Source organism: Ictalurus punctatus, chromosome 16, assembly GCF_001660625.3.
Source record: "Ictalurus punctatus breed USDA103 chromosome 16, Coco_2.0, whole genome shotgun sequence".
Classification (NCBI taxonomy): Eukaryota; Metazoa; Chordata; class Actinopteri; order Siluriformes; family Ictaluridae; genus Ictalurus; species Ictalurus punctatus.
Window position 1 is genome coordinate 9150643 of NC_030431.2, and position 14148 is coordinate 9164790.

Below are 14148 nucleotides of genomic sequence, written 5' to 3' on the forward strand. Positions count from 1 at the left end.
CACATAAAGGTGGATAGAGCCAAAACCGGTACTGTCTGCGTTTGAGGCCCTACACGCAGATCACGACCAGGGCACCTTAGTCCAACTGGGCGAAGAACTCACCCCCGCCCAGAAGCAGGAGCTGACAGAGTTAGTGGGGCAATTTACTGATGTTTTTTTTCTACCTCCCCAGGCATGACGCAGCTGGTGCAGCATGAAATCAAGACTCAGCCGGGAGTGGTGGTGCGGCAGCGGCCCTATCGGGTCCCGGAGGCCCGCCGTAGGGCTATCGAGGAGGAGGTCAGCCGGATACTGCGGGACAACATCATAGAGGAGTCCAACAGCCCCTGGTCCTGCCCTATCGTAATCGTACCAAAGCCTGATGGAAGTATGCGCCTCTGCAATGACTTTCGTAAGCTAAACCAGGTCTCGGAGTTTGAAAGTGATCCTCTCCCCCGGGTGGACGACCTAGTGGAGCGATTGGGGAGGGCTCATTTCATCTCCAGCCTGGACCTATCAAACTGGCCCCAGAGGCGAGACTGAAGACGGCCTTCAGCACGGTGAATGGCCACTGGCAATACCGGGTCGTCCCCTTTGGGCTACTTGGAGCTCCAGCGACGTTCCAGAGGCTGATGGACATTGTCCTGCGACCCCATCGTGCCTTCGCAGCTGCCTACCTGGACGATGTGGTCATTCACTCCTCCACTTGGTCGGACCACCTGTTCCACCTGGGAGAAGTCCTGAAGGAGCTCCGGAAGGCCGGGCTGACAGCCAACCCCAAAAAGTGCCACCTGGGGCTGACCGAGGCACAGTACCTCGGATACCGTATTGGCCGGGGCTTACTCAAGCCACAAGTGAAGAAAATTGAGGCAGTAAAGGGTTATCCTCGACCTTCGACAAAAAAACAGGTATGTGCCTTCCTGGGGTTGGTGGGGTACTACCATAGGTTTGTACCTAAATTCTCCTCTCTAGCCTCCCCCCTCTCAGATCTCACAAAGAAGGGCCAGCCGGACCGGGTGAAAAAGTCTGCAGACGCAGAGCGAGCATTCCAGGACCTGAAGGAAGCCCTCACCAGCACCCCCGTACTACGTAACCCGGACTTCGCCCTCCCGTTCACCGTGCACACAGATGAGTCAGAAACCGGGTTGGGCGCGGTCCTTTCACAGACCTTTGACGGGGAGGAGCACCCGGTCCTCTACATTAGCCGAAAGTTGTCCCCAGCGGAGAGGAAGTATGCAGCCATAGAGAAGGAGGCCCTAGCAATAAAGTGGGCCATCGAGGAACTACGGTACTACCTGGCTGGGCGGAACTTCGTCCTGGTGACAGACCACGCCCCACTCCAGTGGATGGCCAAGGCCAAGGACACTAACGCCCGGGTGACTCGGTGGTTCATCTCCCTACAAGATTTCTCATTCCAGGTCCAGCACCGGGCAGGAACCCAACACGGAAATGCAGATGGCCTCTCAATACGGGACGCCCTGTGGGCCCAACACGCGGCGGCAGTAGGCTCGGAGCTGGGGGGGGGTACTGTGGCGCTAGGCCCGGTAGCCGGCACACAGGAAACAAAGATCGCTCCTCGCACGACTGCCGCAGTGCTCTCTGGATGTAGAAAACATTTGGTGGCGCTGAAGCGGAACTGTCTCTTCTGCGCCACCAAATGTTTTCTACATCCAGAGAGCACGTGGCGGCAGGGCGGGGCCACCGACACACCCACGGCTCGTGAATGGTGCACCGTACAGAAGAATTCCACCATCCAGCAAGCGAGGGGAGAGTATAAAAGGGCAATATTGCACTCGCAGAAAGAGATAAGTATCTCTGAGCATGTGCGCAAATCTCTGGCGTGTTTTATGCAGTTTTGCCGACGCGTGCTTGTTTGCTAATCGCTGTTGTGTGTTTTTTTGGGTTTCAGATGACTCTGATGCGAGTGACGGCTGTAACCGCCGATGGCTGAGACCCTCACCGCCCGATCGCCCTTCAACCCACACACACACATGCACCCACATGCGCACCCCCGCTCACCGATTGTCTTCAATAAATCTCCCATAACCTTGAAACAGTCTCCTGTGTGTCTGTGCTTAGCCCACCGCTGGCTAAAATCCCTACAATATGTTTAACATGTTCATGACTTAATGATACTATGATATGTTTTACATGTTTTTGAATCAATAAGAGATGTTCCACTTGTTTACGACTTAATATGATGCTATATGTTTCACATGTGTATGACTCAATATGAGATGTTTAAGTTTTTTATAACATATGTTTCACATGATTGATTTAATGATTCTTTGACATGTTTGATTTAATGTTTCACATGTTTATGACTCAATAGGAGACGTTTCACTTGTTTACGACTTAATATGATGCTGTATGTTTCACATGTGTATGATTTAATATGAGATGTTTCACTTATTTATGATTTAATATGATTCTTTGACATGTTTATGACTATGATATGTTTCACATGATTATGACTCAATCTGAGATGTTTCACATGTTTATGATTTTATGATTCTTTTACATGTTTATGATTTAATGTTTCACTTGTTTATGACTTAATATGATGCTATGTGTTTCACGTGTATAATTTTATGAGAGATGTTTCGCATGTTTACGATTTACTGGCACTATGTTTCACATGTTTATGATTTAATATGATTCTTTGACGTTTATTATTTAATATGAGATGTTTCGCATGTTTATGACTCAATATGATCTGTTTCACATCTTTATGACTCCGTATGGTCCGTTTCACGTCTTTATGACTCAGTATGGTTTGTTTCACGTGTTTAAAATTTAAACATAATATTAAACATATAACTATCAATTTATAGATTTTCATGTAACTTATTTCGTATCATTTTAGGTCAGAAACATGTCATAGTATTATATTATGTCATAACCCAGCTGACAAAAAAAGGTCCCCAGAACGTCCCCTAAATGGCCCCTGAGAATGTCTCCCGAACATCCATGTGTAGGGTCCCCTTGACGTCCGCAAAGACGTCCTACGGACGTTCAACGGCCATTCGGGATGCTTAGGTGACTTTCTGTTAAAGTCCTCTGAATGTCGTTTTATTTTACTTTTCGGGTATCCAGAGGAAAGAGACATGTCAGAAATTGTAAGGAACAAAGTACATTTATTTTAATTGAACAATTGTAAAGGTGCTGTGCTACTTCCACGTGTGTGTGTGTGCACGTGTGTGTCTGGTTGTCAGCTGTGGCCGGGGTTATTCCGAAATAATATATATATATATGTCACCTTTTTCACCTCTTCTGAGTTTGCAGATCTGCAAGCTGCCTCCACTCTGAAGACAGATAATGAATCTACAAATCAACAATTAATCACAAGAGTAAATTGTTTTAAAATTATTTCAGGTTATCAATGACTAGTAATGTTGCTTGTGTTGTGGCACATACCATCTTTTTTGAAAGTCAGCACCTTTCAGCTTATCACACAGCTCTTCTAATTCCTCCACAGTCTTACAAGGCACCTCTAGCACCTCTGTAAGATCAGAGACCGAGGTGCTTGGCTGGCTCATTGACTGCTGCATTGTTCCGACCGCTGCTGAGATGTTGTCCTGGATTTGGTCTAGTTTCAGCATGATTCTCCTCTCCAAACTCTCAAATAACTTGTAGATTTCTGTCCAGAATTTGTTTTGAAACATCAATGACATTACTAACTAAAAAAATGCACACTGCCATTAGTTAACATAAGTCTGTTTGGGAGAAAATTAATAAAACTGACTGTAAGATAATTATTATTAAATTAAATAGTTACCATCTTGAAGAGATTGTGGATCATTCACACTTCCATAAACAAGTCACAAAAACATTATTCAGATCAATATCTCTATCCATGTGTGTAGTTATCAAAAAAAAAAAAATTGTATTATACCTTGATTCTGCCGGTTGGCAGAACTTGACTGATGTGGCTGCAGTTGTGATGTTGAAGGAGATGGAACTGTAAACACATCACAAAAAAAGAAAACCAAAATCATTAGAGTCAAAAATTTATGTCTGTAACACCTTTATTAGTCCAACTCTTGTACATGTTAGAGCTGTAAAGTTTTTTAAAAAAAAATTTGTTTACAACCATAAAAATAAGGTTATTAGCACATGTTTAAATCATGTGGCTATACTTTTGAAAACAAGTATACACACACACATGCACCCACATGCACACCCCCGCTCACCGATTGTCTTCAATAAATCTCCCATAACCTTGAAACAGCCTCCTGTGTGTCTGTGCTCTGCCCACCGCTGGCTAAAATCCCTACAATATGTTTAACATGTTCATGACTTAATGATACTATGATATGTTTCACATGTTTTTGAATCAATAAGAGATGTTCCACTTGTTTACGACTTAATATGATGCTATATGTTTCACATGTGTATGATTTAATATGACACTATATGTTTCACATGTTTATGACTCAATATGAGATGTTTAAGTTTTTTTATAACATATGTTTCACATGATTATGATTTAATGATTCTTTGACATGTTTGACAATGATATGTTTCACTTGTTTATGACTCAATATGATATGTTTCACATGTTTATGATTTTATGATTCTTTGACATGTTTGATTTAATGTTTCACATGTTTATGACTCAATATGAGACGTTTCACTTGTTTACGACTTAATATGATGCTGTATGTTTATGTAACATTGTAAGTGCCTCATGGAAATGCAGAGTTTTGTATTTTTGCAGAAAAGTAGAACTGAAATTAAGTTTTGTGGTAATCAACACACATACTATAGACTGAGTTTATCTTGGAATATTCATTTAATTCAATGGAAGTATAACTATTTAAATGACTGAAAACATGTAAATGTACTCACAGCAAGGTGCCTCGGGCTACATCACAGTAGATCTTTTAGCTTTTTTCTTATAGTTTGTTCCTCATCTAATTTAGAAAAAAAAAAAGAAAGAAAGAAAAACAGTGAGTAAAAAAATCAGAATAGAATAAACATATGAAAGTAAATCATAGTGACCTTACTTTTATCAGGCTCCTCAGCTGAAAAATCAAAAAACAAAACATTGCACAGGGACGTTGAACGTTTTTTTGTTGTTGTTTTTTGTTGACATTTCTAAATGTGTAGGCCTTCCTAAATTTGGTCATTTTTGTACAACATAGGAAGGTTCTTCTCTGTACTCTTTAGATTATCTACTTACACTCATGTGCAATTGCTGTTTATCTTGACCATTTATTTGATTTCTTTGCTCTCAAACTGGAAATCTCATCTTCAGGGCCAAAAGCAATAGAGCAAGAAAGAAGTTTTTGATATAAATTAGAAACAGATACAAAATGGTTCTGTTCTAAATTTATTCCCACTGATTCCCACATATTTCACAATGAAAGCAATGACAGTGACATAATAATGATTTCACCTTGTGATGATTCACTTTCCTCTTGAACTGTAAATCAATATGAGCATTTAAAGAAAATGTATAGACAACATGCATTTTGGCTTTCCTTGATCATTCCAACTTCATTAGTTTTATATGTGTGCTTACAATGTTGTGTCTGTTGTGCACTTCTGGGCTTGCTGGGCTGGAATTCTTCTTCTGCAAGAAACAAAGTTAAAACCGAAATTGTCTTTCAATGTGAAGAACCTATTTACAGTGTCAGAACAGATCAACTACCTATAAATCGTCTTGGTGGGATGATCTTTCGTACTTTGTTTCCATCAGAGTCCTCAACATGAGAGGTTTCCAGTGCTTTTTGGGCCCGGTATCTTGCCTGGTTGTAACTGTCTGTTCTCAAAATAGCACAACTTTTACTTAATATAGATTATATAAACAATTTATATTTTAGGAATGCTTGCCAGTATTTGTTCTTAAAAAGAACCTTGGAATTATTTTGCATACTTTACCTGTGTCAGAAAATACTCTGACTGCATATTTTGCCCATAGCTTTTTGTCTAGGCAGGCACTTTTTTTTTTTTTACCATGTTCCCAACATTTGAATTAGGCCAGTAGCAAAATAATACCCGTCAGAGAGAAACAAGAATGCTTGCTTAATTTTTTATATGTATGTAGTTGACCTTGTTTATCATTTATGTTTTAGAAAAAACATATATGGACTAAATCCTACCCCATCGATCCAATCTAACCACAAGGATGGTACCACTTCAACCTCATTTTGCTCAATGAAATGGAGCACAACATAGCGCAGATGTACCTGTAAGTGAAGTTCATATAAATCTGTAATTTCAGCTGGCAATACACAAATGAAATGTATACAATTACCTATTAAAAGATGACCATTGGCTACTTTCTCTAACCTCATGCTTAAATTAAGTCTTTTGATGTTTTTTCTTGTTGTACTCTAAACATCTAGGCTGTTTTTGGCCTTGTTTTCTACCCGTATGGTCTAGTTTTAAAAGTGAATGGCACTGGAGAGCAAGTCACTAGACATTTTGTCACACCCTAGAGAGAATGATGTATGGACACCATAATTCTGATCCCATAGGTTTCCTCCACAATGAATGCCCTCCTCTGAAGTGACTTTCTGTCACTTCAAAGAAAAAGCATTTGAGAATGCTTAATGTTAGTCATGTATGTTCCATACAGATGTGAATCACACGGTGTCATCAGATATGGCTGTAAATTTGTGTACACCCTGCATAACATTGTGTTGTCCACTTCTTCTGACACCACCTCTGAACATTGTTCAGGGCTTAATACAAACACATTGTTTGGGCACTTGAATGACACCAACTTTTCCTTGTTTTCTACCTTCAACTTTGATGTTTCTTCCAGACGATTTGTAACTTGTGCTAAAATATTTTTCCCAGAATGGACCAATTTCTTCATCTGATGAAGATAGTTCTCAAATTTAAATGCACTACAGTTGTCAAGGCTGGCAAAGTTTTGGGCATCTTCTGCAAGGTGCAGCAAGGAATGGACATTGTTAACTAAAAATGTCCCCCCATATAGCTCCCGTCCTCTCTCCACAAAATATTTCAGCAGCTGGTTTGCATAAGGCCCTTGTGCCTTTGTAAGATCTGGATTCATTAAAATGCAAAGAGCCGTGCTGAAACACCAGATGTGTTCATACAGCTGATCTTGTAGAACTCCCTTGAGAGCGATCTTCCCTGTGTACAGAGCAAACTGTCTGAACTCTGTTGCTTTCCAGCATTCAATTTCTTGCAATCCCCTTGGCTTCCTGGAAAAGAATGTCAGGAATGGACTTCTTTAGTGTCACCAGCCTCTTGCTTACACAGGTCACATCTCCTGATGACATTCGGAAATCTGTTCTACCTCTTGTCCACAACAGCAGCAACTTTTTCATTACCCCAAGACAGCTCTGGTGCATGTAATCTATGGGGAATGATTTGATCATGTCAATTGAGAGGATACAGAAGGATGAGATCTGCTCTCTTTGATGGTGTTCAGGTTGCCAGCACTCACTAAATGATTCATCTTTCCTCATGGTCAGGTTATTTGTTTCAGGATATATCATCTGACCATCCCAGGATCCCCTCTGGTTGCATCTGTCGCACCCATAGTATCCAGAAAACTGCTTGACACACCTGGCCACAGCTTTTGCTGGAGCATCGCAGGTAACACATCTTAGTTGAATGTTTAAGTGTCTGCCTCCCCAGGTCAGACCATCCTGGATTAGTTCTGCCAATTCCCGAGCAGTGTCATTAACAAAGCTGGTTGTTTTGGGTTTAGATGCAGCAGGGGAAATGCACAGGGGGAAAATGCATTCAGGTGACAAGTTTATGGAACAGAGGACTGGCCAGAGGGATAGGTTTGAGCTTCTGAATAATGGTAGCCCATCAACATTTATGGAGAGGTCAAGTGACTGCAGATGATCTGTCACAGCTGCAGGATATTTACTCAGATGTTTTGAGAGCTGATCTGCCACATTAAACGGTACACTCTCAACACCATCTTTGGTAATAAGTTCATAATGGTTCTCATTTCCAAAGAGTGTCCTTGAAGTATGGGGGAGATCTGCATGCCATGTCATTTAAGGATGTTTAAGAGAGTATCCACAGTATCTTTATGAGTAGAGTATCATTATGTTTAACTTGAAATATACATGTCCATTCTAAAAGTTCTTCCCTGAGCGTGGGTGTAATATCTTGATCGCTCTCAGAACTTGACAGGGCTGGATCTGAAAACATGCCAAGATTTTCCTCCTCAAAGTGTTGGATGTGACTAAGGCTGTCACTATCAGCTATGTTGACAATCTCAATTGAACTGATCATTTCTTTGTTTGCTGCCTTCTTTTGTGCCCTTGACACTCTAGCCCAAATTTTATTGTACTGCCTCTTACGCTCTTTGGATGTCATCAAGCTACTGTACTGGTGTCTCTGCAAATAATTTAATAAATTATGTTTTTCAGTACATTTCCAGATTTAACCTGTATATGTAGTATATTACATTATTTATAGTAAATATTAGCATAATAGTGTGCGTGTATATATATATATATATATATATATATATATATATATATATATATATATATTATGTCAAATGAAAATGTGAAAAGTATCATTGGAGGACGTCACGCGAATGATTACATGAGTATGTTAGAAAAACCACTTTCCTTTGCTCCCAGCCGCTTGAAAAGCGCTGTATCGCGATTTCAGCGTCTATAGAGCAAGAGTGTGTATGGACACACATGATAAATGGGAACAAGTTTTGTTATTGTACATTTGATGAAAAGTGACTTTCTACACGTCAGTTGTCACTTTTTTCAACATATCATACTTTTTTAACAAGTTTTAGATCTAAAAGTAAACAATCATAATTCGTATAATTTTAGGTCAGAAACAGATCATAGTATTATATTATGTCATATATATGTGAAAAATATCATATTAGAGGACATCACGCAAATAATGAGTTATATATATGATTAAATATATAGGTTTGTTAGAAAAACAACTTGCCTTTACTCCCAGCTGCTTGAAAAGTGCCGTATAGCGTTTTCAGCATGTAAAGAGCACCAGTGTGTATGGACACACAGGATGAATGGGAAGAAGTTTTGTTATTGTACATTTGATGAAAAGTGACTTCCTACACTTCAACTGTCACTTTGATCACTTAATTACACTTTATTGTCAACTTTTAGATTTTAAGCTAAACCGTCATATTTCGTATCATTTTAGGTCAGAAACAAGTCATAGTATTATATTATGTGAAAAATATTATATTGGAGGACATCACGCAAATGATTATATGTGATCGTTAGAAAAACCACTTTCCTTTGCTCCTAGCCGCTTGTAAAGGGCTGTACAGCGTTTTCAGCGTATAAAGAGCACCAGTGTGTATGGACACATAGGATAAATGGGAAGAAGTTTTGTTATTGTACTTTTGATGAAAATTGACTTTATACACTTAAAGTGTCACTGTTTTCACCTTATCATACTTAATCATCAAGTTTTACATTTTAATGTAAACAATCATATTTTGTATTATTTTAGGTCAGAAACATTTCATAGTACTATATTATGTCTAAATATGTGAAAAATATCATATTGGAGTATAGTATATCATAAAATATCATATTGGAGTATAGTATATCATAGTACTATATTATGTCTAAATATGTGAAAAATATCATATTGGAGTAGGTCGGGCAATTGATTATATGAGTTTGTTAGAAAAACCACTTTCCTTTGCTCCTAGCGCCTTCTGAAGCGCTGTATAGCGTTTTGAGCGTATAAAGAGCACAAGTGTGTATGGAAACACAGGATAAATGGGAACTAGTTTTGTTACTGTACTTTTGATGAAAAGTGACTTTCTAGACATAAAATGTCACTTTTTTCACCTTATCCTACTTTATCAACAACTTTTGCATTTTAATGTAAACAATCATATTTCGTAATATTTTGGGTCAGAAACATTTCATAGTACTATATTATGTCTAAATATGTGAAAAATATCAAATCGGAGTAGGTCGGGCAATTGATTATGAGAGTTTGTTAGAAAAACCACTTTCCTTTGCTCCTAGCGCCTTCTTAAGCGCTGTATAGCGTTTTGAGCGTATAAAGAGCACAAGTGTGTATGGACACACAGGATGAATAGGAACTAGTTTTGTTATTGTACTTTTGATGAAAAGTGACTTTCTAGACATAAAATGTCACTTTTTTCACCTTATCATACTTTTTCATCAACTTTTACATTTTAATGCAAACAATCATATTTCGTAATATTTTGGGTCAGAAACATTTCATAGTACTATATTATGTCTAAATATGTGAAAAATATCAAATCGGAGTAGGTTGAGCAATTGATTATATGAGTTTGTTAGATAAAGCACTCTCCTTTGCTCCTAGCGCCTTCTGAAGCGCTGTATAGCGTTTTGAGCGTATAAAGAGCACAAGTGTGTATGGACACACAGGATAAATGAGGACTAGTTTTGTTATTGTACTTTTGATGAAAAGTGCCTTTCTAGACATAAAATGTCACTTTTTTCACCTTGTCATAGTTTATCATCAACTTTTACATTTTAATGTAAACAATCATATTTCGTATTATTTTAGGTGAGAAACATTTCATAGTACTATATTATGTCTAAATATGTGAAAAATATCATATTGGAGTAGGTCGGGCAATTGATTAAATGAGTTTGTTAGAAAAACCACTTTCCTTTGCTCCTAGCGAATTCTCAATCGCTGTATAGCGTTTTGAGCGTATAAAGAGCAAAAGTGTGTATGGACACACAGGATAAATAGGACCTAGGTTTGTTATTGTAATTTTGATGAAAAGTGACTTTCTAGACATAAAATGTCACTTTTTTCACCTTATCATACTTTATCATCAACTTTTACATTTTAATGTAAACAATCATATTTCGTATTATTTTAGGTTAGAAACATTTCATAGTACTATATTATGTCTAAATATGTGAAAAATATCATATTGGAGTAGGTCGGGCAATTGATTATATGAGTTTGTTAGAAAAACCACTTTCCTTTGCTGCTAGCACCTTCTCGATCGATATATAGCGTTTGGAGCGAATAAAGAGCACAAGTGTGTATGGACACACAGGATGAATAGGAACTAGTTTTGTTATTGTACTTCTGATGAAAAGTGACTTTCTAGACATAAAATGTCACTTTTTTTCACCGTGTCATAGTTAATCATCAACTTTTACATTTTAATGTAAACAATCATATTTCGTATAATTTTAGGTGAGAAACATTTCATAGTACTATATTATATCTAACTATGTGAAAAAAATCAAATTGGAGTACTTCGTGCACTTGATTATATGAGTTTGTTAGAAAAACCACGTTCCTTTGCTCCTAGCGCCTTCTCGTTCGCTGTATAGCGTTTTGAGCGGATAAAGAGCATAAGTGTGTAAGGGGACACAGGATGAATGCGAACTAGTTTTGTTATGGTACTTTTGATGAAAAGTGACTGTCTATACACAAAATGTCACTTTTTTCACCTTATCATACTTTTTCATCAACTTTTGCATTTTAATGTAAACAATCATATTTCGTAATATTTTGGGTCAGAAACATTTCATAGTACTATATTATGTCTAACTATGTGAAAAAAATCAAATTGGAGTACTTCGTGCACTTGATTATATGAGTTTGTTAGAAAAACCACTTTCCTTTGCTCCTAGCGCCTTCTCGTTCGCTGTATAGCGTTTTGAGCGGATAAAGAGCACAAGTGTGCATGGAGACACAGGATGAATGGGAACTAGTTTTGTTATTGTACTTTTGATGAAAAGTCACTTTCTAGACATAAAATGTCACTTTTTTCACCTTATCATACTTTTTCATCAACTTTTGCATTTTAATGTAAACAATCATATTTCGTAATATTTTGGGTCAGAAACATTTCATAGTACTATATTATATCTAACTATGTGAAAAAAATCAAATTGGAGTACGTCGTGCACTTGATTAAATGAGTTTGTTAGAAAAACCACTTTCCTTTGCTCCTAGCGCCTTCTCGTTCACTGTATAGCGTTTTGAGCGGATAAAGAGCACAAGTGTGTAAGGGGACACAGGATGAATGCAAACTAGTTTTGTTATGGTAGTTTTGATGAAAAGTGACTGTCTAGACACAAAATGTCCCTTTTATCACCTTATCATACTTTTTCATCAACTTTTGCATTTTAATGTAAACAATCATATTTCGTAATAGTTTGGGTCAGAAACATTTCATAGTACTATACTATGTCTAACTGTGTGAAAAAAATCAAATTGGAGTACTTCGTGCACTTGATTATATGAGTTTGTTAGAAAAACCACTTTCCTTTGCTCATAGCGCCTTCTCGTTCGCTCTATAGCGTTTTGAGCGGATAAAGAGCAAAAGTGTGCATGGAGACACAGGATGAATGGGAACTAGTTTTGTTATTGTACTTTTGATGAAAAGTCACTTTCTAGACATAAAATGTCACTTTTTTCACCTTATCATACTTTTTCATCAACTTTTGCATTTTAATGTAAACAATCATATTTCGTAATATTTTGGGTCAGAAACATTTCATAGTACTATACAATGTCTAACTATGTGAAAAAAATCAAATTGGAGTACTTCGTGCACTTGATTATATGAGTTTGTTAGAAAAACCACTTTCCTTTTCTCCTAGCGCCTTCTCGTTCGCTCTATAGCGTTTTGAGCGGATTAAGAGCACAAGTGTGCATGGAAACACAGGATGAATGGGAACTAGTTTTGTTATTGTACTTTTGATGAAAAGTGACTGTCTAGACACAAAATGTCACTTTTTTCACCTTATCATACTTTTTCATCAACTTTTGCATTTTAATGTAAACAATCATATTTCGTAATATTTTGGGTCAGAAACATTTCATAGTACTATATTATATCTAACTATGTGAAAAAAAATCAAATTGGAGTACGTCGTGCACTTGATTATATGAGTTTGTTAGAAAAACCACTTTCCTTTGCTCCTAGCGCCTTCTCGTTCGCTGTATAGCGTTTTGAGCGGATAAAGAGCACAAGTGTGTAAGGGGACACAGGATGAATGCAAACTAGTTTTGTTATGGTAGTTTTGATGAAAAGTGACTGTCTAGACACAAAATGTCACTTTTGTCACCTTATCATACTTTTTCATCAACTTTTGCATTTAAATGTAAACAATCATATTTCGTAATATTTTGGGTCAGAAACATTTCATAGTACTACATTATGTCTAACTATGTGAAAAAAATCAAATTGGAGTACGTCGTGCACTTGATTATATGAGTTTGTTAGAAAAACCACTTTCCTTTGCTCCTAGCGCCTTCTCGTTCGCGCTATAGCGTTTTGAGCGGATAAAGAGCACAAGTGTGCATGGAAACACAGGATGAATGGGAACTAGTTTTGTTATTGTACTTTTGATGAAAAGTGACTGTCTAGACACAAAATGTCCCTTTTTTCACCTTATCATACTTTTTCATCAACTTTTGCATTTTAATGTAAACAATCATATTTCGTAATATTTTGGGTCAGAAACATTTCATAGTACTATACTATGTCTAACTGTGTGAAAAAAATCAAATTGGAGTACTTCGTGCACTTGATTATATGAGTTTGTTAGAAAAACCACTTTCCTTTGCTCCTAGCGCCTTCTCGTTCGCTCTATAGCGTTTTGAGCGGATAAAGAGCAAAAGTGTGCATGGAGACACAGGATGAATGGGAACTAGTTTTGTTATTGTACTTTTGATGAAAAGTCACTTTCTAGACATAAAATGTCACTTTTTTCACCTTATCATACTTTTTCATCAACTTTTGCATTTTAATGTAAACAATCATATTTCGTAATATTTTGGGTCAGAAACATTTCATAGTACTATACTATGTCTAACTATGTGAAAAAAATCAAATTGGAGTACTTCGTGCACTTGATTATATGAGTTTGTTAGAAAAACCACTTTCCTTTGCTCCTAGCGCCTTCTCGTTCGCTCTATAGCGTTTTGAGCGGATAAAGAGCACAAGTGTGTAAGGGGACACAGGATAAATGCAAACTAGTTTCGTTATGGTAGTTTTGATGAAAAGTGACTGTCTAGCCACAAAATGTCTCTTTTTTCACCTTATCATACTTTTTCATCAACTTTTGCATTTTAATGGAAACAATCATATTTCGTAATATTTTGGGTCAGAAACATTTCATAGTACTATACTATGTCTAACTATGTGAAAAAAATCAAATTGGAGTAGGTCGGGCA